Source organism: Heliangelus exortis, chromosome 25, assembly GCF_036169615.1.
Source record: "Heliangelus exortis chromosome 25, bHelExo1.hap1, whole genome shotgun sequence".
In the NCBI taxonomy this organism is placed as follows: domain Eukaryota; kingdom Metazoa; phylum Chordata; class Aves; order Apodiformes; family Trochilidae; genus Heliangelus; species Heliangelus exortis.
This window is the reverse complement of record NC_092446.1, coordinates 5,647,404-5,666,586: the sequence shown is the minus strand read 5'-3', so window position 1 is coordinate 5,666,586 and position 19,183 is coordinate 5,647,404. Positions and strand designations below refer to the sequence as shown.

The window sequence follows — 19,183 nt, the reverse complement described above, 5'->3', positions numbered from 1 at the left end:
GGAGCTTCTCCCATGTTGTAACTGATGGGTGAAAGGAGCCATCCACCACACAGGCTGTAGGGCAGAGGAACAGGGGCCTCTTTGGATGAAATGTTCTGAAAGGCTGTGATGGGATCATAACTTCCCAGTTCTTCCTCTACAGTGCCAATAGCTTTAATATGAAGTTCCACTGTCTGACACTGTTGGAATAGGGGGTCTGGAAAGCATGCTATGGCCTTGTCAGTGGAGACAAAAACCCTCTCAGAAGGGTTGGACCAGGGGATCCTTGAGTTCCCTTCCAACCTGACATACTGTGATCATTTGAGTAGTTCTGCGTCTCCCACCTCTGCAGGAAATGATCTGGGGACTCATGGTCCAGCAAAATGTTCTTAACCAAGAGGCACGGTCCAAGAGCTGTTGTTGTAGCAGTTGTTTTTGGCACAGGCCCCTCCTGGGGAGATCTATTTGCAGAGGCAGCTCCTGCCCTTGAAGCCAAGTGCCCAGGGGTGTCAGTAGGTGCATACAGCCCCATTCACACTGTCCTCCCTGCAGCTGTGCCCTCTCCTCATAGCTCCTAAACCCCCTCTCACCAGGGGATTATTTCCTTATTATTGACACCTGCTGGGAGCAGCAGATGCACCAACCACTTACAGAGCCACCGGGACCCAGTGCTTTTATGCTTAACTCTACCAAGAGGTGTTAAACCCATCCATGTCTGATTTATAGTCTGGGCAGGGGACTCAGCCCACTAAACACAGCGTGCTGGAGCATTAGCTCTGCTCTCAGCTCAATTGTCAGCAGATGCCAGAGGAGGTGGAGTGGAAACTCCCTGGATCACAGCTTTCCGCGCTCTTCCTTGCGGCTCAGCCGAGTCATGGACCCTGAAACCACGGCTGGGATTCTGTGTGCAGGTCCCAACAAAATGCTTGTCACACAGGCAGGTCCACAAGTTCATACCCATGGACACATCAGATGGAAGAACCATCACTGTGACTGGCAAAGGTGAAGGCAGGCACACAAAAGTGGTATTGCTGTCTGGAGGAAATCTGTGATTTCTACCTAAAGGATGGGGAGGTCTTGTAGCAGGTAAAAATTGGGACCTCCAATTCTAAGGGCTTCACTGTCAGGGATGTTTAAAGCTTGTGTAATGTGGGCTTGTTAGTTCATATGAGTGCAGTGTCTTAAATCTTTCTTCAGTTCCTGACTGCTGGCCCAATACATGGGTGCCCTATCATGCAGTGCTCAAAAGTTCACTGTAGTTTGGCTACTGAAAGAGAACGCCCAAGGGCAGGGCCAATAAATTGCCAAAATAACTGACAGCAAGTCACTGAAGTGGCATTTACAGCAGCCAAGAACTTCTGAGTTCAGTGTCTCCTGCACATTTCTCCTCCCAGATTTCATTCCCGACCTTGGAAAAGACCTCTGAATTTGAGTGGCAGAAAGCTCTGTCACCCAGTTCCCATTATAAACAAATATATATAAAAATATATATAAATATATAAATACATAAATCTATTTTTATAGATTTATAGATTTATAGATTCTCCGCCTTAATATTCCAACTAGGAGGCTACATTAGCCAGACCTGGTGGTTAAGAATCTCTTGATGTTCCTCTTTATGGTCAGTTATTTCCATTTGTCTTTCTGTCACCTTGTCCTCCCTTTTGCTTCTTACCTGTGTAAAGTATTTAGTAGGTGTCCCCCCCCATCTCTTTTTTGTTGGCCTAAGCAAACTAACCTTCTTCACTCCTTTTTTAATACTCCTTGCCCTCAGCCCATGATGCCATCTGCCATGGCAGCCTCCATACATCTTCCTAACTTGAAGAAATTGTTCTTTAATGAGGACAAAGAGCAGTGTTCCCTCTATTCTGGTGGAGGCCACAGAAGATGAACTCACTCCAGTGTGTCTGCTGGGGTGAGGACCTGGGCTTCTGTAGGAAAGGATATAAATGTGGTGGTGGATGCTAAGTTGAATATGAGCCATCTGTGTCTGCTTGTTGTAAAGCTGACTGCCCCTGGACTAAAACAAAAGGTGTATGGGCAGGACAGCAAGGGGTGGTCACAAAGGTGTCCCCTCCCGTGGGCAGGGACACCTCCCCCAGCCCAGGGTGCTCCAAGCCCCATCCAACCTTCAACACTGCCAGGGATGGGGCAGCCACAGCTTCTGGGGGCAACCTGGGGCTCAGCACCCTCACAACAAACAATTTCTTCCTAATGTCTCAGCTAAATCCCTCCTCTATCAAACTGAAACCCTTCCCTCCTCATCCCATCCCTGCAGGCTGATGAACCCCTGTAACTGCTTGGGTTTGAAAGAGGCTTCAGTTCATTGAGACTCCTAAAGGTAAACTGGGACCATCTTTCTCCTTTCACCTTCTGACTGAGCTCAGCAATCAGCTGACATAGTTAAGCTGAGAGTCAGTAGATTTATATGCCCTTTCCTTCAGTCATTCTGTCCCCCTATCAGACCTGGCAGTTTGGGGCTGTTGACCTTTGTGGCATGTGGCAAGGCCAGTGTGTCTTGGCTTCTGCCTCAGACGGCTGTGGCTTCTTGTTTAAGGAAGTTTATTTCTCAAGGGTATGGTCATAAGTCAGCAATGTGCAGGTTCTATTTTTGCAGGCATACCTAGAGAGTCAGGAAGGAGGCCAAAGCCCTTCCAGAGATGACAAACTGCAGATCTCTATGTTCTTATCAATGAGATGTAAGTTCATAATATCTGAATAAGATACAAATTGTACTATAGAATAAAGAGAGGGCAGAGAAAAGGAAGGCAGCTGAGACAGTCCCTTAGAAGATGCTGGATAGATAGGAAAATACTACAGCAGGAGGAAAAAGGTGAAATTTGAGTGTAGGTTTATAGGATGGAGAACTAAAATTATATGTTGAAAGACAGTCTTAATCAACAGGAAACCCAGAAATTTTGTCTTCATATTCTTGAAGATGAGCAACATCACATCATTTGGTCTCTCCCTGCTTTCCAGCACTCTTTAGAGTTTTTCTCTGTATCATTCTGGGCTAGTGGGAGTCCTGTGATCTGCTGGATTGACCTCCAGCATCAGCAGCCTCCCACTCTGCTGGTGCTGCCAGTCTTGGGTGGAACCCAAGTTCCTTAATATTGCCATGAAAGGAATGGTAAGGATGGCCAGGAGAAGCATCTCACCAGAGCACTCCTGCATTCCTGGATGCTGAGCATGAGGTTTCTCCCTTTTTTCTCCTCTACAGTGGGCAGCAGAGGAGCTCTGTCCCTGTGTGGTTGCTGTGGCAGGAGTGATACCTTTGTTTTGCTTACAACCCACTTTTGGAGACACCCACTGAGTGGAAAGGATGAAGTGGTGAGTGTAAAATGAGATATGCCTGGCTGAAAAGCACATGAATTGCTGAGAGGATGTCCCATTCACTGCTCTGCTCACAGACTGAAACATCTGGGACTCAGTCTGTCCATTAAGAGATTGACAAGGGCTTGTGGGACCAGGCCCAGACTGCAAGCAATTTGCTTGCCATTCAGATTGCCTCAGGGCAGGAGTTCTGTCTCAATGCAGGGTTAATCAGGGCCTTTGCCTGGGTCTTGTTTCCTCCTGCTCAGCTCCTGGCAGACACCAGGAGCTGAGTCCCAGACACCCTCCCCATCCATCACCCTCCTGACACAGGAGCTGGCTCTGACATCCACTCCTCCCTTCGTCCCTTCTCCCAGTCTGGCTGTGAGGTATCAGCACCCCTGACATTATCCTGCCCCTTTCAGTGATGGATCTATCCATCCCTCTGCCTGGCAAAGTGACCTGCTCACTATGTCCCCCCACCCCCAGTCAGGCAGGAGCCTGCATGTCTGTGTCTGTCTGTCTGACCCCAGGACACAGCCTGCATGTCTGTCTGTCTGTCTGTCTGACCACAGGACGTGCTCCAGGCTGGAAAACACAGCGAACACAGCGTGCATGCGACTGGGTGTCACCAGAGGCCAGACATAAAAAGTTGCTCCTGGGGACTGGCAGCAAGTTGTAAATTGGGCTGCAGGATGTTAGTCTCATCCCCCAGCTCCTGGTCAGAGCAACTCTGCCTTTCCCAGGCAGTTGCAAACTTTGCTGTGTTGCAGGGAGTAATGTTGGAATGAGGTGCCAGAGCTCAGTGTGAGACCTTAAAGGAGAGGAATGTGGTTTCATCTGCACACACTCAGACCTGTGCCCAAAAGAACCAAGATACTCATATCCCAGTGGTCTTCCCAGCACGTGGGCACCAAGACACGTGCATCCAGGTGATCCCAGTGGCATCAGGGAAAGGCTCCAGTTACTCAGCACCCATTAGTCAGGTCAGGATGGTTCAACCTGAAATTATTTAAAAAATGATGTTTTGCATCTTTAGGAGCCTTGAAGCACTCCCATGACTTCATCACCTAACACTTGCAGGGCTACCTGGCAGTCTGACCAGCATTCTTTGGTGCTCTGTACTAAGCATCTCCAGTTCTGTGTTTGTCCCTTCCCTGGGTCACTGAAATAAATGGCAAAAAAGACCCGTGTGGTTGAGTTTGTACCTGGTACAACTTCACAGCACAAGGAATTGAAACCCCCCTGGTAAGAAACTCCTTCTCTAAAGACTGTTGAGATCTTCTCATAAGAGTTAGTTACAGTTTTGATCTTAAACTTATCCCTTGCTGGCCCTGTCTCTTCATCAGGGACCAGCCCAGCTCTTCCTGCTCCCCAACACCCAGCTCTTACAGGAATTCCCTGCTGAAGTTCCTGGCCTGTCCTTGTGAGCAGTGAGCAGTGATGTCCTGTGTCTGTCACACACACTGTCACACGGGGGAATGGGGGAGGAACTGGCTGCTGTGATGTGTTTGGGGGGAAAAGGGCTCAGCTGCCTTCATGAAGTGGTAAAAGCCCTCACAGGACCATCAGGAACCCTGCAGCTCTCAACCAGGACAGAGTGACAGGGTGATCTGAGACCTGCTTTGGGCGTGGACCCAAGGCAGGCATTTGTAGGCTGGACACTCACCATCCACCACCAGTGTCATCTGGTCTGTCCTGTGCCCACAGGCAGGGGCTCAGGTTACCCAGAGAGCAGTCAGAGCTCACAAGGACAGATCTGGTGGTTCTGCTGGGTCAGGTGAGCTCCCCTGAACCTCCTTAGGCACATACTGGTGGCATTTGAAGGAGGCTGGAAGAGGTGAATCAGAAGCCCAGTTTGGTTATCAGGGTGCTCAGGGTGTTGCCCATCTTTCTGTGACATGAAGCAAACTCATGGCCTCCCACTGCTGTCCTGAAGATGCAACTCTTGGTCTGGTGGATGTGGGTGAGGGAAGGGAATGTGCAAGAGTTGCAAATGAAGCCCTGGTGGCACTGGCCCTTAGTTTGTCTTGTAGCTGAACCCCCTGGAAGGCTCTGACAGCATTTGGATTCTTCAACAAATTGTTTTCTCCATCTCACAGGTGCTCACAGCCCCTCTGGCAGAAGGGACAACTAAGGACAACTAGGAGGAGAGTTTGGCTTTTATTCCCTGGCTTTATTCCCTGGGTGGGGGTGCTGGAGAGGATGCCCAGCACCTTCCTGGGAGGTTTTTTCTCCACTTTGTGTCTGGGTGCATACACTGAGCTATTGGCAGGGTTTGGTCCTGCCTATGGGGTAGGTCATTCAGCTAATGAGTTGGTTGTCAGCAGATCTAGGTATGAGACATCAGCCTCCCCACAGGCAAGACTTGCAGTGACTCCTGAAGCACCATGGCCTTTGAAGGCATTAGTGAACTGGAGAGGCTCAGGTGCCTGAAGGCACTGACACCTCGTTCTGTCTGGATGTCTGAGAGGTGGCAAACATGATGAAAATAGATTTTTGGCCCCAGGCTGCCTCCTGGTTTGGTATGGAGCTCATGCTTTGGAGCTGAAGCAGTGCTGTGGTGCCTCACTGGAGGACACTTCCCAAGATTACCTGCTGAAAACTGGCTGAGATGTGACTATTTGCACAACTGTCCCTCGTGTCCATGCCCACTTTCATGGGACTCCATGCTCTTTGAGCACAAAGCTGGAAAAGAGGACAAAATGGGTTGTGTTCTTAGGCTGTCACAACAAATGTTCAGGGTTCTGAGACTTGATGCATGAGTAGTTTGCTTCTTTGTTTTATCCTCATTCAATGTAGAAGTCAGAAGATTTTTGTGCCCTCAGACAATTTAATGATTGGGTTGCAAACATGAAAGGGGAGAAGGCCAGGGCTGGCTGAGCTGACACTGCTTTAGGATGATACTCTGTGGGAGAGTAACAAAATCTGTCTATGTCATAAATATATCTGAATGGCTTCTTTTGGAAAAGAATTTTCATTCCTGACAAATGCAATTTTAAGACAACCAATAATCACTTGCTAATTTGGGATGAAATTAGAATTGGAATATGACATCTTCAGGTCAGCTCCAATGTAGTATTTGGTGGGTTTCCAGTAGAGTCCTCTCACATGGCTGATAGGAAATAATCTTTATGAGGGCTGTCAGAGGGGAGGGAATACCCATGCTTACAAATCATTACAAATTATTGGAAAGGGATGTGTCAGAGGATTTCTAAGAAAAGCACATTACATGCTGCTGCCCTTTGGGTTTCTGGGCACACTGGGACATATTTTCAAGGCGATCACACTGATTTTTATATCTCTTGGGTTGTTAGTCTTTCTCTACTTTTTGAGGCAGAAGATGTTTGTGCTCCTTTACAACACTAAATGGGAACTTTCCTTGTTTTGCTGACTGTAAATGTGTGTGAGGATGAGTAAACAAGGATGTGCTACCTGCACTTTATGGCATAAACCTGTTCCAGGATAACCTTAGCAGATTGTGTGACAGCTCAGGTTCTCCCATCCACAGGAAGGATGCTTGGCTATGGAGGGGCAAGGCCAATCCTCAGTAGGCTTCAGCTGGCCACAGTGATGTAAAGGACCTGAGATTCCAAGTTTTGAGGTGCTTCATGGACAGCCTATGCTACCAGCACATTTTTTTCCTGAGGAAGACAAACTGCTGAGCTTTACCCATCAACCTTTTAGAAGCACTGATGTGCCTGTGTCTGCCTTCACTGCAGCACTGCCTTTGAAATTACTGAATGTGACATTGCCACCCAGGATGTGCCTGTCCCTGTAGTGAGCAATCTGTGCAAGGAAATACCAGAAATGTCTGCAAGGTGCAGACCTGGGAAGGGCTGGGAGCAAGGAGAGCTTTGTGTGGTCCATGGATGTTCATTACCCTCTGCAAGCTGAGGAAACTCTATAAACCTCTTCATCCCCTGCCTCAGGCTTTTTTATTTTGTCACTGTCTTGTTTCTCTCAAGATTTATCTGGATCAGCTCCAGGTGACCCTGGATAAATGTTTCCTAGCAGAGGAAGCTTTTACTGATCAGTAGAACCCTCCTGCAAGTGCAGCTGAGCTCCAGTTCCAGCCTGACCTAATGTTTCCTAGGCTGCTCTCAGCTGTCTGACTGGTAACAGGCTCATGCTTTCCCACTACATGCTAATAAATTCACATTAGCACTGGGAGCAGGTGCTGTGGAGGGCTCTGCCCCTCCTCTCTTCGTAATTCTAACTCCTCAAAGAGTTATTTTAAAAAGGAGAGTATTTGGAGAAGCCTCAGCTTTAAATCTGCTTGGCTACTCCTTTTTGACTGACATTTAATCAACCTGATCAATCAGTAAATCTCCTTATTTCTGAGATTGATTTCAAGCCAATTAAGCTGCAGTTTCCTTTGAAACATCCGGAGCTGTTTGGCTGGATGGAAGTTTGTTTTTTTTATCAGTCACTGTAAGGAGGAATCAAGCTGCAGAAAAAGCCCCACTGCAACTGACTTGGGAAATGCTGAAGGATTCCATTGATCTGAGGTTTGCCCAGCACTGTTATTGGTATGGACTGAAATCATAACGAATAGGAGGCAGGTGCAAAGGGTTCCCATAAAAAAAAATCATCTGGATGTCTCACAGGCTAACAGCCCTGTGACAGCTTCACCTACCAGAGGGAGAGGGCGAGAGAGAGATCAAGTGTGAGAGAAGAGGAGGCAGAAGGGAGACAGAGGGAGCAGCTGAGAAGGATCCCAGGGACCCAGTTCTGATCCTCCAGCTGAGCAGAGGGGACAGGGGACACGGGGGAGCCCCGGCTCTGACAGCAGCCAGGACAGCAGAGGTGACCCACGCAGGTGAGTGCTGTGTTTCTGTTTGCTATCTGTGTTTGCTGTGAACTCCAGTGTGCTTGAGCTCCTTGTGATCACCTTCACCAGGCAGAGCAAGGGGACAGCTGGGAAGGGACAGACCCTGCTCCTTTCGTGCCTGCATGAAGGGGAATTCAGTGACATTTCTGTGAGACTCCAGGATTCTGACAGCAAATCGGAGTGAAAAGGGAGAGATACCCTCACTTCCCACCATAATGATTCCTGTTGTGGTTTTTTCCCATTGGATGTTGTTGTAATTGTCTGGCACTGGATGGTGCTTATTTTATTCTGATAAGTTAGTGTTAGGTAAGGTGAAACTTTGACAGAGGACAACCCTGAGAAGGAACGGGACAGCATTCCCAGCAACAGGAGTCCTCTGGCACCTTTGTAGTGCCAACCGTGAACTTGTGCAGGGAGCACTAGAACAATGTTGAAAATAATGTTCAGGCATCCCACAAAGAAAATGGGAAGCTGGTGCATGCTTGTGGCCTCTGGGAGTTTCAGATTTTCTTACTATTTGTTTCGGTATCAAACTTCCTGGCACATTAGGGCATGAAATTTTAAAATAGCTCATCTCACAAGGACTGGGCTTCCTTCATCTGTTGTCACTGGCAGGCTGGGGAAACAGATCAGAGCAGGGGTACTCGTTCTGTGCTCTGGTTTGAGGGGGGCTGGAGGGTGGGAAATGAGAAAAAAAACTTAGAATTTGAATCTCCTGTGGTGTCTGAGTGGCAAAACTTTATTATTTTTTTTTACTGCATGCAATGATCTTTATTAACCCTCTGTGTGCCCAAGGGGTGGTGTAGGCAGTGTTGTTCAAACATACATAATTAATTTTAGCTGGAGCAGAAGACATGTAGCAAGGTCCAGTGGCCACACAGGGCCAAATAGAAGCAGTGCAGGTTTGCCTTGCTCTCTGCATACATTAAAGCACATGATGGGTTAAAATATTGTTTTCTTCAGTGTCTCCAGAAGGAGTGAAAAGTCCTCGAGGGGTTGGTGTGTCTGGTAATATGTCAATGTTTGCTCACATCTTTGGTGAGCATATTAAACATCCGTTGCCTGCTGGTTTGTTTTTCCTAATGGAAAAGGATAAGTAAATTCCAACACTGGCCAGCCCAGGCATTGGAACACTCAGAAAAGAGTCATGGGAGCAGCTATCACAAGGGGAAAGTGGGAATGTCAGGTCTAGGGGCAGTCAGGTTCCATCTAAACTACTGATGCTTCTAGCAAACCCCTCCAGTTGGTCACGGAGACAGATTAAGTCAGCCTTGAACAAGGTAACAAAAGGAATTCTCTACAATGTGGGAAGGAGGGCATGAAAGCAGAGAACTGCTGCTTCTTGAGTTTGTTTCCCTCATTCTTATCTTTTCCTTATGTTAAGTTGCATCCCAGAGTGAGAAAGTCCAGCCAAGTGCAGCAGGTCTAATCATGGCTTGGTGTGAACAGTGATGACAGACTCAGCTTGCTGGTGACAAAGGGGCAGACTGGCACCTTGGGTGTGGGAGGTAAAGTAACAAGGCTGCAAGCCTTAAAATAGTTGCTTAAATTTCTTCTGAAGTGTAAAACATGAATGATCTGGTGTTGAGGGACTGGGCTGAGCATGGACATCTTCCAGTGTAACCAAAGGAAGCTGCAAGTGCTCAATATTTGGTCCCTCACATTTATTTAAGATCAAATGTTATGAGTCCATGAGACTCAGCTGGGGCAGCCACAGGCATGGGGTGATTATTCCTCATCCTGGAGCAGAGGACTCTCCTGGTAACAACAAAATACTGTTCTGGGACACACCAGCTCCATGGCCTGATCCGACCAAAAGTGTGGCCCTGGTCACCACCAGCAAGAGGAGCACAGTCAGACACACCTGAAGCAATATAACATGTTGGGTGGTTGTAGAGCTCTGGGGAGTCTACACTGAATTTAGACTTTTATTTTCTATGTCCATGAATGCTTTTTTTGGGGGGATCTGGTGTTTATGGAGTTCGTGTTGCTCTTATGTTAAAGCAGCCTTTGAACCTGCTGAGCCTTGTGTATGGTGACACACTGTGAATTTCTGAATGTTTCTGCCCAAAAGCTTCTCCTACATCACCTTGGCCTTCAGTACAGTGACTGAGCAGACACCTCTGCTGCAGGGAAATGAGGTGGCTCGGCCAAGGGACTCATTTATGAGACAGTTTTGGACCTTGGTCTTCTGTTCATGAACTGGGGAATCCAGTCAGCTCTTTGAACCCATCCGACCTTGGTTTCTTCATTTTTCCCTCAGAGCTGTGTGGTGGGAACTGGGAGTCTCTAGGTAGTGTTGTGCACATTGTCAGCAGTCGTAACAACATAGACTTCATCCTCAGACACCAAAGAAGGGAATCACAGGGGAGACAGAAAATCAGAAAAGTCTCAGTTTAAGATAAAGTGTACTTTTCAACTCAGTTTTGCACTAAGTGTCCTGCAGCTGTTGCCTCCTGACAGTTCTTCACTGCCCTTGGTTAGGGGAATGAACTTGTTTCCAGGGAAAATCCTGTCCCCTTTGCAGTGAAAGGCAGTGACTGCTGCTGAATGCACCAGGCTTCTTGATGATATTGAGTGGTAAGCAGGAGCTCATCCACCAGCATGAGGGGGTTAATGGGGCTTTTAGGTGGGCAGGTGGAAAACAAGCTGTGAAATGGAAGAAGGTCAATCTCTTGGAGGGGCTTGTTCTGTCACAGATGGATTTAAGTCATCAGTCTGTCTGCAGGAGAAGGCTCCATTCCTCTCCCCAAAAAGAAAACTGCAAAACCAGGGCTGGAAAGAAGACAAAGCCCTACCAGGTCTGTGTTCAATGGACCAGGCAGGATTGTGGCTCTCCTGGTCCTTCCTATACCCAACTGAATGAGGAATTCCTCAGTTTTTAAAGCAGAACCCAACAGTTAAAAACTATTTGAGACCAAGAGCACTTTTCAGTAGGGTGCAAATCACATGGAAGGAAATGTTCCTGGGAAGGGGAGCAGCAGCCCCCATGGTCCTGGGAAGCTCAGACCCCTTGGTTGGGCTCATGCTGCAAAGTGCAAGTGCTGCAGCTGATGAGAGCTGAATTCAGGTTCCAGGAGAAGCTGATAAATGCTTCCTCTGGGAGTGATCCCATGGCTTACAGGAAGTGTTACTGTCTTTAGGTACTTGTGTAGCAACTGGTTTTATTAAAGGTATTTAGTGTTACAGCTAAGTAACACCAGGCTACAGCATCTGATCACCAAAGTGACCTGACAGTCAGACAGATCCCTAAGGAAGTGTCCCTGGGTTGGTCACTGGCCTAAAGAGGTGGAGGAAGGGGCTGTGGGAAACCCACTGGGACACTGCTAGAAAACTGTCTGAGGGAGGGGATTTTCCAGCAGCAGGTGGAAAGTCCTTGTGGTCTGATTTTCTTGGCTTGGTGACTTTCAAATTGTTTCTATTTGACTTTGGGGTTGCCTCTGCTTTTCTATTACTGTGAGTGGAAGAAGGGATGGAGAACTGAATGCTCTCAGCCCAAGCATCAGCTTGAGCAATCTCCTTTTCCTCTACTGACATTGTTTCCTTGTGAATGCTGAAGGTTTAAATACTGTGACCATCAATAACTGTCAAATAGAAAGAAGGAATGAAAAAAATTACTCCAGATTTTCATTTTCACATTTGTTTTTTAAGTTGTTGGTTAAAATGGAGATTCTTAGCCCTGCAAAAAAGTTTTTACTATCTGGATCAGAACAGCTGATGGATCCTACTGCTACCATCAGTGTCTTTTCCACTGGAAAATCACTTTCCAGGACCAGTGGAGATGGTACCTTCATGGTTCTTCTGTCTTCATCCTAGGTAGCATGAGGACCTAGGTAGCATCCAGGACCAAGTTTTTGCTGTGTGTTCCTTCCCTCACTAACCACAGATTTTGGAACTCTCATCTCCTGGTAAGAAACCAGAGGAAAACTTTGTTTTGGTTCTGTCAGCCCAGATGTCATGTGAGCCATGGTCACCATTACAAAAATACTTCTAATGCCAACTTCTGGAGCCAGCCCTTCATCTCAGAGCTGAACATGAGGATTTCATATAAATAAATGACACGCAGTATAAAGGGAAAAAAAAGTTTGTGTGCTCTGAAGCAGAAGGGAATGGAAGTGGCCTCCCAGGCTGAGCGGGATTTGTTTGGTGCCTGCAGGGAGTGCTGCAGGGAGAAGAGAGCTTTTGGTCCTGTTCCCAGAGAGACCCTCTCTGTGAACACCAGGAGCTAAACTGAGGTCCCTCTGCTTCTCAGGGAGCTTTCTGAGTAGGGGAAGGGAGGTTTACAAGTTGTGAGAGCAGACTGGAAGTGAGAGATTTTGGGGCAAAATGTGCTGCACTTACAATTCCAGGGTAAACCTGTCTGGCTGCTCATGGGAACAGTGTTGAGCCTTGGCAGGAAAGACGGGGACCTGAGGTGTCCATTTGGGCTGTTTTAGGAGGAACTGGATTTGTTTAATACCTCCCAGAATATCACAGATTGAAAGACTCTACTCATGAAGGTCAAGCCCAGGCATGGTTGCCCCATACACAAATTCAGTTTTTACTTCTCTGCCAAGGACATATGGGATCTCCTAAGGCTTCATAACCTCTGAGAATCAGTCTATTGGGACGTCCTACAAAACCTGAAGGTGTGGCTTTTCCCTCCTGTTACGATCCGAGTTATTATTTATATTTTGTTTGCGAGGAAATTTCAGCCACTACTCATAGACGACGCGTGAATTTACGAAAATAACCAGGCTTTATGATTTAAACAAGTTAAAAGGATTTATTTAGGATTTATACAATTAGTTACTTTGGAGAGAAGAGTCGTTAAGAAGAGGAAAGAAGGAGGGTAATTAAGATGTTATCACCGTCCGCCGGCCCTGGCCTCTGGCTGTAGTCGGGTGCGTAGGGTCTGTCGCTCCTGCCGCTTCTCTGTCCCGGAGCTGAAGCCGAAGTGTCGAGAGAGGGGGGGTCCAGAAGAAGCCGCCTCGCCGCTTTCCGCTGGGGCCTTCAGAGCTGCTTCCCGCCTTTTTGCGCCGAGCTGGCTGCAGTTTGTAGTCACAGGAGCTGGGTGCCACGTGTCCCTCTGAGCTGCTGGCTCCTCCGAGCTGCTGGCTGCATTTCGGTTCTTTTTGGGCGATTTTTATACAGGAAGAGAAAAGGGGTCCCTTTTTTGCATAAGTCCCTGATACATACAGATTTCCAGACTTCCCGGAGATGAGTCATCCTTATCTTTTAGTCTTTTTGGGTGTCCTGCTACCTTCATCGTCTCCATCATGCACCAGGAGACGACCTGATAAGCATTCTTATCTTTTAGGTGTCTGTCAGGCATATGGGGAGGTAAACATACGTTAATTGACAAAATGTTGCAACATAGCAGGGAGAAAGAAAAAAAAAAAGATTGATTCAAGAGACATAATTTCGTATTTTTAAAGTGTTTACATCACCTCCCTTGGACAAGCCATCAATGGACACAAATATTTGTCCTTTTTGAGGCACAAAGTCTTGACCCAGCTTACACTTGGAAACCCAGCGTTGCCTTGACTGATGGTGGCATCTGACCACATTGGCCCCTTGCCTTCTTTGGGGCCTGCCAAAGGCACTGGGGTCACCTGCACCTCCCCGGGTGCTGTGGGGTGAGTTGGGTGTATAAGAAGACCCCCTACAACTGCAGAGAGCCCAGGGTGGAGATGTCCTGCCAGGCAGCTACCGAGTACAACCTGAGCTTCTAGGAGGGTGGGGAGGTGTGAAGGGGAGAAGAATTTGCCATTTCTTTTGCCACTTGGTGACATTTTCAGCAGGTTAATAAGGGGCACAGCTTCTTTCAGCCCGATCACTGAGATCTGTGAGCAAGGGACCCGCTGAGCACTTAGGGAGAGCTCTGTGGGCTGAGGCACCAGAAGAAGTCCCTGGTCCCAGCAGAGGCAACAGACTTCCAGCAGGATCATCCCAGAAGCTGAACCCTTGAGGTGGTGAGTTTGGTTGTGTCACCATGGAGATTTGTGTGGGGGTGACCCAGGGCTGGGAGTGGGAAGTGTCACACTAGATGTTGTGTTACCGCAGGTCTGAATGTTATAGATGTTCTGGGAGGATTGGTGTCCTCTGGCATGCACCATTGCCCTGGGAAGATGGCAGGCTGTCTGTCCCATGGAGCTGACATGGGACTATGGATTCTAAGGATTTCCTCTTGGACACGTAGGTTCATGGGACAGGAAGTAGACATCCATTATTTTTTCTTCTGGATGTTCAGCAAAACTCTGTTGTATGTGCTCTGTGCTACTTTCAGTGAATTTATCTGCTTTATGAAACACGTGTCTGTGTTATGGAAGACTTCATGGGAGTGTTGTAGACATGGGGAGGAAGGAACAGCCTGACCTGTTCTTGTGTTGTCACCCCATCCCTGCATCTGCAAACTGACACGAATTCCCAGTCCCCTGTGCTGCAGCTGGGGCTGAACTGGTTTTGTTCTCAGACATAGAGATGGTCTGTGTCTCCTTTTGGCATTTTCAATGCCAGTTTTATAAATTAAGAGCTGAATGTAAACTGGGGAAAGCAGGGACAGGCATTTGTGTTGTCTTCACAGTCCCTGAGGCAGAAGAGAAGATTAAGTCAGGTGTAGATTTACTGAAGGGTTAAGTCCCACAGAATCTGATCCTTGGTTGTTCCTCCCCACCCTGCACCAGACTCCGTTCACCACTCTGGTGCTTCTGCCATTCCTCCTCTGTCACCTGCTAGGAAGTTTTCATGAAACTGCACTTCTGGCCTTCTGTGCTGTTATTCTAACCAAAGTCTTTGATGTTTTCCTTTAAAAAATCTTCTGAAATAATTCAACCTCAAAATACTACTAAAAGTTAACACATAAACAAAGGAAGCCCAAAGCCACAAGAGAAATCTTAGGTGAGAGATCCCCCTTCTCAGTGAGTGCCTCTGGTGCAAAGCAGAGCTAAGATTTGAGCACACAATAGCTCAGTATTTTTTAGAACATTTGCTGTGCTGGGACTGTCCTGGTTTTTGTGAATTACAAAGAAAAATAGAATGCTGCATCTGTTGCTGATTACTCTAATGATTATTAGAATAGTTTTTTACTGTGGTCTGTACATTTGTATATTTACTGGGTCTGTGGTACACCCCATGCCCCTGGACCCATCACCTCTGTAGGAACCACTCTCTGCCTGTCACTTCTCTGCAATTTTGGCTGATTTTGCTCACCAGGCTCTGCCAGCAATTCTCACACATCTCCTCTGTGTGTTCTGCTGTCTGAACCTCGTAAATAACTACTTGGGACACCACGAGTACCATCAAATCCTATGACTCCCAAATGTTTTACTTATTCACTTAGCTGATTTATGGCCCTATCACTGCAAAAGGGACTGAGCTCTTGCTCTGTCTCATCCAGACAGATTGATGGGTAGACAAGATGAAGGGCAGACCTCCCACGCCGTCAGGCTCTCTGGTTTATTTTGGAAGGTTCAAAATATTGTCAGGAGTTAAGAGCTTGCTCATGCTCAGCATTCAGAGCTCTGGAAGCCTGGCCAGATGTCTCTGGGGATGTCTCTGCAGCTGAAAAGCAGCAGACTTCTGCCTGGGAGGGAAATAGCTGGGTCTTGGTTGCTTGAAGAAGGCAAATGCATAGCAGTGGTGTGTTTTCCAGAGGTGGGAGGGTGTTGAGCTGCTTCCAGCATTATCCCTGGTGTGCTGGGGGGAGCTGTCTGCAGCATTCCACCTGAGGAGGAGATTTCCTTTGGGAAGAATCCTCTGCCTCTGTAGGATAAACAGCAGCCTCACTGATCTTCTTTCTGTGGACACCCATGTTTCAAGCATCTCTGAGTGAAGATACAAATTACACTGTGAAAAGTTTTATAAGACTTGTGCTGTCTTTCATTTATGAAAAAAAAATGCTGTGATTTCTTTTTCTAAGACTGAACTGAAGTCAAAGCAAACCTGTCCTTATTCACCTATCAAAGGAATAGAAATTTGAAAAGTAAGCAGGGCAGGGTTGAAGCCACCCAAAAGGAAGCAGTCTTCGAGAAATAACGAGTTAAAATATAAAATGCAAGGCACTATAAGAAGGCTTAGCATTAGGAAAATACGGAGGTAATAAATTGTCTGAGAGAACAGGACAGGTTGACAGAAAAGAACACTAAACCCACAAAATAACTTAAATTTTGGCATCAGTAGCCTCAGAAGTTTTAGGATGAGCCAAGGTCACTAAGACCCTGCCAGGTATACCAGGGAACTACCCAAATTAGGAGAAGTTTAAGAAGAGTTCAAAAGTTTAACCCGAGGAAGACTAACAAGACGACCCCCCCCACCCTGATGAAGGCACCGGAACTCCCACCAGACGACTCCCCAAAATGGAAGACTCCGCCTATTATGAATATTAAAAGTAGATGTTGCAATATAATGAATATTCATAATGGATGTTGCAATTGCCTGGGAAAATTGTATAAAAGCTGAATTGTGAGATTGCTGAATTGGAGCAGTTTGCCCAGGAAAACCTGGCTGCTCCCCGGCCGTTAATAAATACCTCCTGCTTAAAGGCTACAAACTTTGTCTCTGAGCAGTTACTCTGTCCGTGCCTTGTTTGGGGCATAAAATTGGCATCAGGGTCTGAATAACTCTGACAGCTGATGTGTTATTTTCTGGTCCTTATTTAACACAGAAGACACTAGAAAATGTGATGTGGTCAGATTAATTACATTGAAGGAATGTTCTCTTCTATATCCTGGCACTGTGCAATCAATGTGTGGCATTAACATACTCTGTTTCACTCTTCAGAAGGCAAGAATTCACAGGAGTTTAAGGACTCACAGGAGCTTATCTTTAATCCAAGTGAATTTCTGAAATCTTTAAGGCCCTGTAAACTCAGCAGGCTGTGCACAGTGCACATGGTGCATGTTGTGTGGAGAGAGGCTGCATTCCTGGTGCCTGTTGTGACCTGTACAAATATTGTCAGTATTTGGTTTTTTAACACATGGATTTGAACGTGGCCATCTCTCCAGAGACTGCAGTTAATGTTAACTCCTGTCCCCAGCCCCACCAAGGGTGAGAACAGCTGTCTCACATGGTACCTTTGGGGACAAAAAAACCCTAAAAAGTTTGTCAATGATTTTAGGGGCTGAGAATCTGGAGTGTGTTCCCCTTTCAGTGTGGATGCACCTCAGTGTTGCCTAACAGCAGGGGAATCAGTCAGGAGCAGCAAAGAAGGAATGGGAGTGTCACAGGAAAGAACTTGGAGCCTTGGGGTGCAAGTTAAAGTCAAGTGCTCATGTTTGTCAGAAGTTGTGAGCAATAAACCTTTCAGCTCCAGGAGTGGTGACGTGTTTAGGAAGACAGAAGGCTGTGAAAGGCACTAGAGGATTATAACGTTTGCTATTAATAAGGTTCAGTACTTTGGAGGACAAATGAAGTCCATCAGCAGAGGATGATGAAGTGTCCCTGAACATCTCTGCTGTTTGCTGTGCAGTGCCCTGCCAGCTGCAGGCCAGGCTGACCCTGGAATCCTCTCCTTTCCACTTCAGTTTTGTGTCTTCTCCCTCCCACAGCTGTTCATTCCCTTCATTTGCAGTTCTTAAAACATCTGCCAAGGGTTTGCAGCAGTAACTATGTAATATGCCAAAATATCAACACACTAAAGCTGGCACATTGAAATGTAAAACCTTTGTTGTGGTGGATAGCAACAAAATCACCAGCACCAGACCTGGGAGGTGACAGAAAGTGGGGACTTGGCTGTCACTCGTGCAGTCCCATGGGTCATTCCTCATTTCTGTTGTTTCACATGCTGTTTCACTGAAGTCAGTGAGGGTGACAGAATGATTTTCCAAGTAATCAATGTAGTTATGAGGTTTGTAGTGTGCAGAGCCCTAAAATAAGCTTTGTGTTAAGGTCAGCAGTGCAGCCCATGGTGTTGTGCTGAAATGTCTGTGCTCTTACTTGCAATTGCTGCTTAATGGAAAAACAAATTTATCCTTTTGCTTCAGAATTTGACCCATAAGTTCTGTGAATTACACCTTCCTTGGCCTATCCATGGGATGTGCAGCACAAATTCTGTTTTTTTTAGCTTACTTGTTTTTTGCCCTTAGCTGCAACAAAATATTACACTGATAATGCAGCCAGAGGTAGAAGGAGATGTTGAGGTCCTCCCCAGAGATTTCACCAGTTGTAGGGTGACAACATTAGGCTGGAGGAATGTCTGGATTGGGAACAGAATTAAGATCATCAGGGAGCTGACAAAGTCTGTTTTAAAACTGTAAAGAGTTGCATGTTCTTGTGTGACTGTGCTGACTGAAGGAGTGCAGAGGGTAAATCAAGACACAGTGTTAATTCCACAGGGGAATCTAATCTAATTGCTCTTTCAGAGCCTCAGTAACTCTATAGTTTGTGAGCATCTCTCATATGACAAGGAATCTGCCCCAGAGTTTGCTTGCAGGGCAGTGATGTTTTGCATTACATGCTGACCAATTTCGAAATGCAGGGACACCTCTGGGAGAAGGTCACACGAGTGATCTACAACAATAACTACTTAATGCCAAGCTTACACTTTTCCATTTCCTTCTAAAGTAGTAGCTTATAGTCTGCTCTCAGGTCTGTTGCTAATTTAGACAAGCTAATTTAGATCAGGATGTGCTTTTGCTTCGTGCCCAGTTTAGACATCCATCACCGTGTCTTTCTTCTCAGCAACTGCTCTTGCCATCCATCAGACCTCACCACGTGAGTGCCATGTGGTGTAATGTTTGCCTGAAACACGAGAGGAGGTCTTTGGAGGAAAGCCAGATGACATGGAAATGGAAGAGGTGATAGGGATTCTGGTAGATGTGTACATTTTCCATGTAGCCCTGCTACAGGTAAAAAAAAAAAAAAAAAAAAAAAAAAAAAAAGAAAGAAAACCAAACCAAAACCAAAAAACCCTGCCTGGTTTGTGTTGGTTCCACACCATGACATGATGTGTTTCAAGCAGACAGGGCATGGTGTGTTGGCTGGCAGGCCCTTCTTGACTTGGCTGCTAGGATGTGGCAAGTGAGGATGGGAAAGCTGCATGATAGAAATGAGCAGCATGAAGGTCTGACCTTTCCCTGC

At 46.7% G+C, this 19,183-nt stretch overlaps 1 protein-coding gene across 3 annotated transcripts in view; it reads left to right on the top strand.

Annotated features, from left to right (window-relative positions):
• The first annotated feature begins 7,912 nt into the window (after window positions 1-7,912).
• Window positions 7,913-19,183, top strand: part of IGFN1 (immunoglobulin like and fibronectin type III domain containing 1) — a 33,728-nt gene continuing 22,457 nt past the window's right edge. For 2 of the 3 annotated variants that reach the window (XM_071768355.1, XM_071768353.1), the window contains exon 1: window positions 7,914-8,113. The gene's annotated coding sequence lies outside the window, so the exon portion shown is untranslated. Of the gene's footprint in view, window positions 8,114-9,509; window positions 9,634-19,183 lie in introns of all 3 variants that reach the window. The other variant, XM_071768354.1, reaches the window with a different exon arrangement.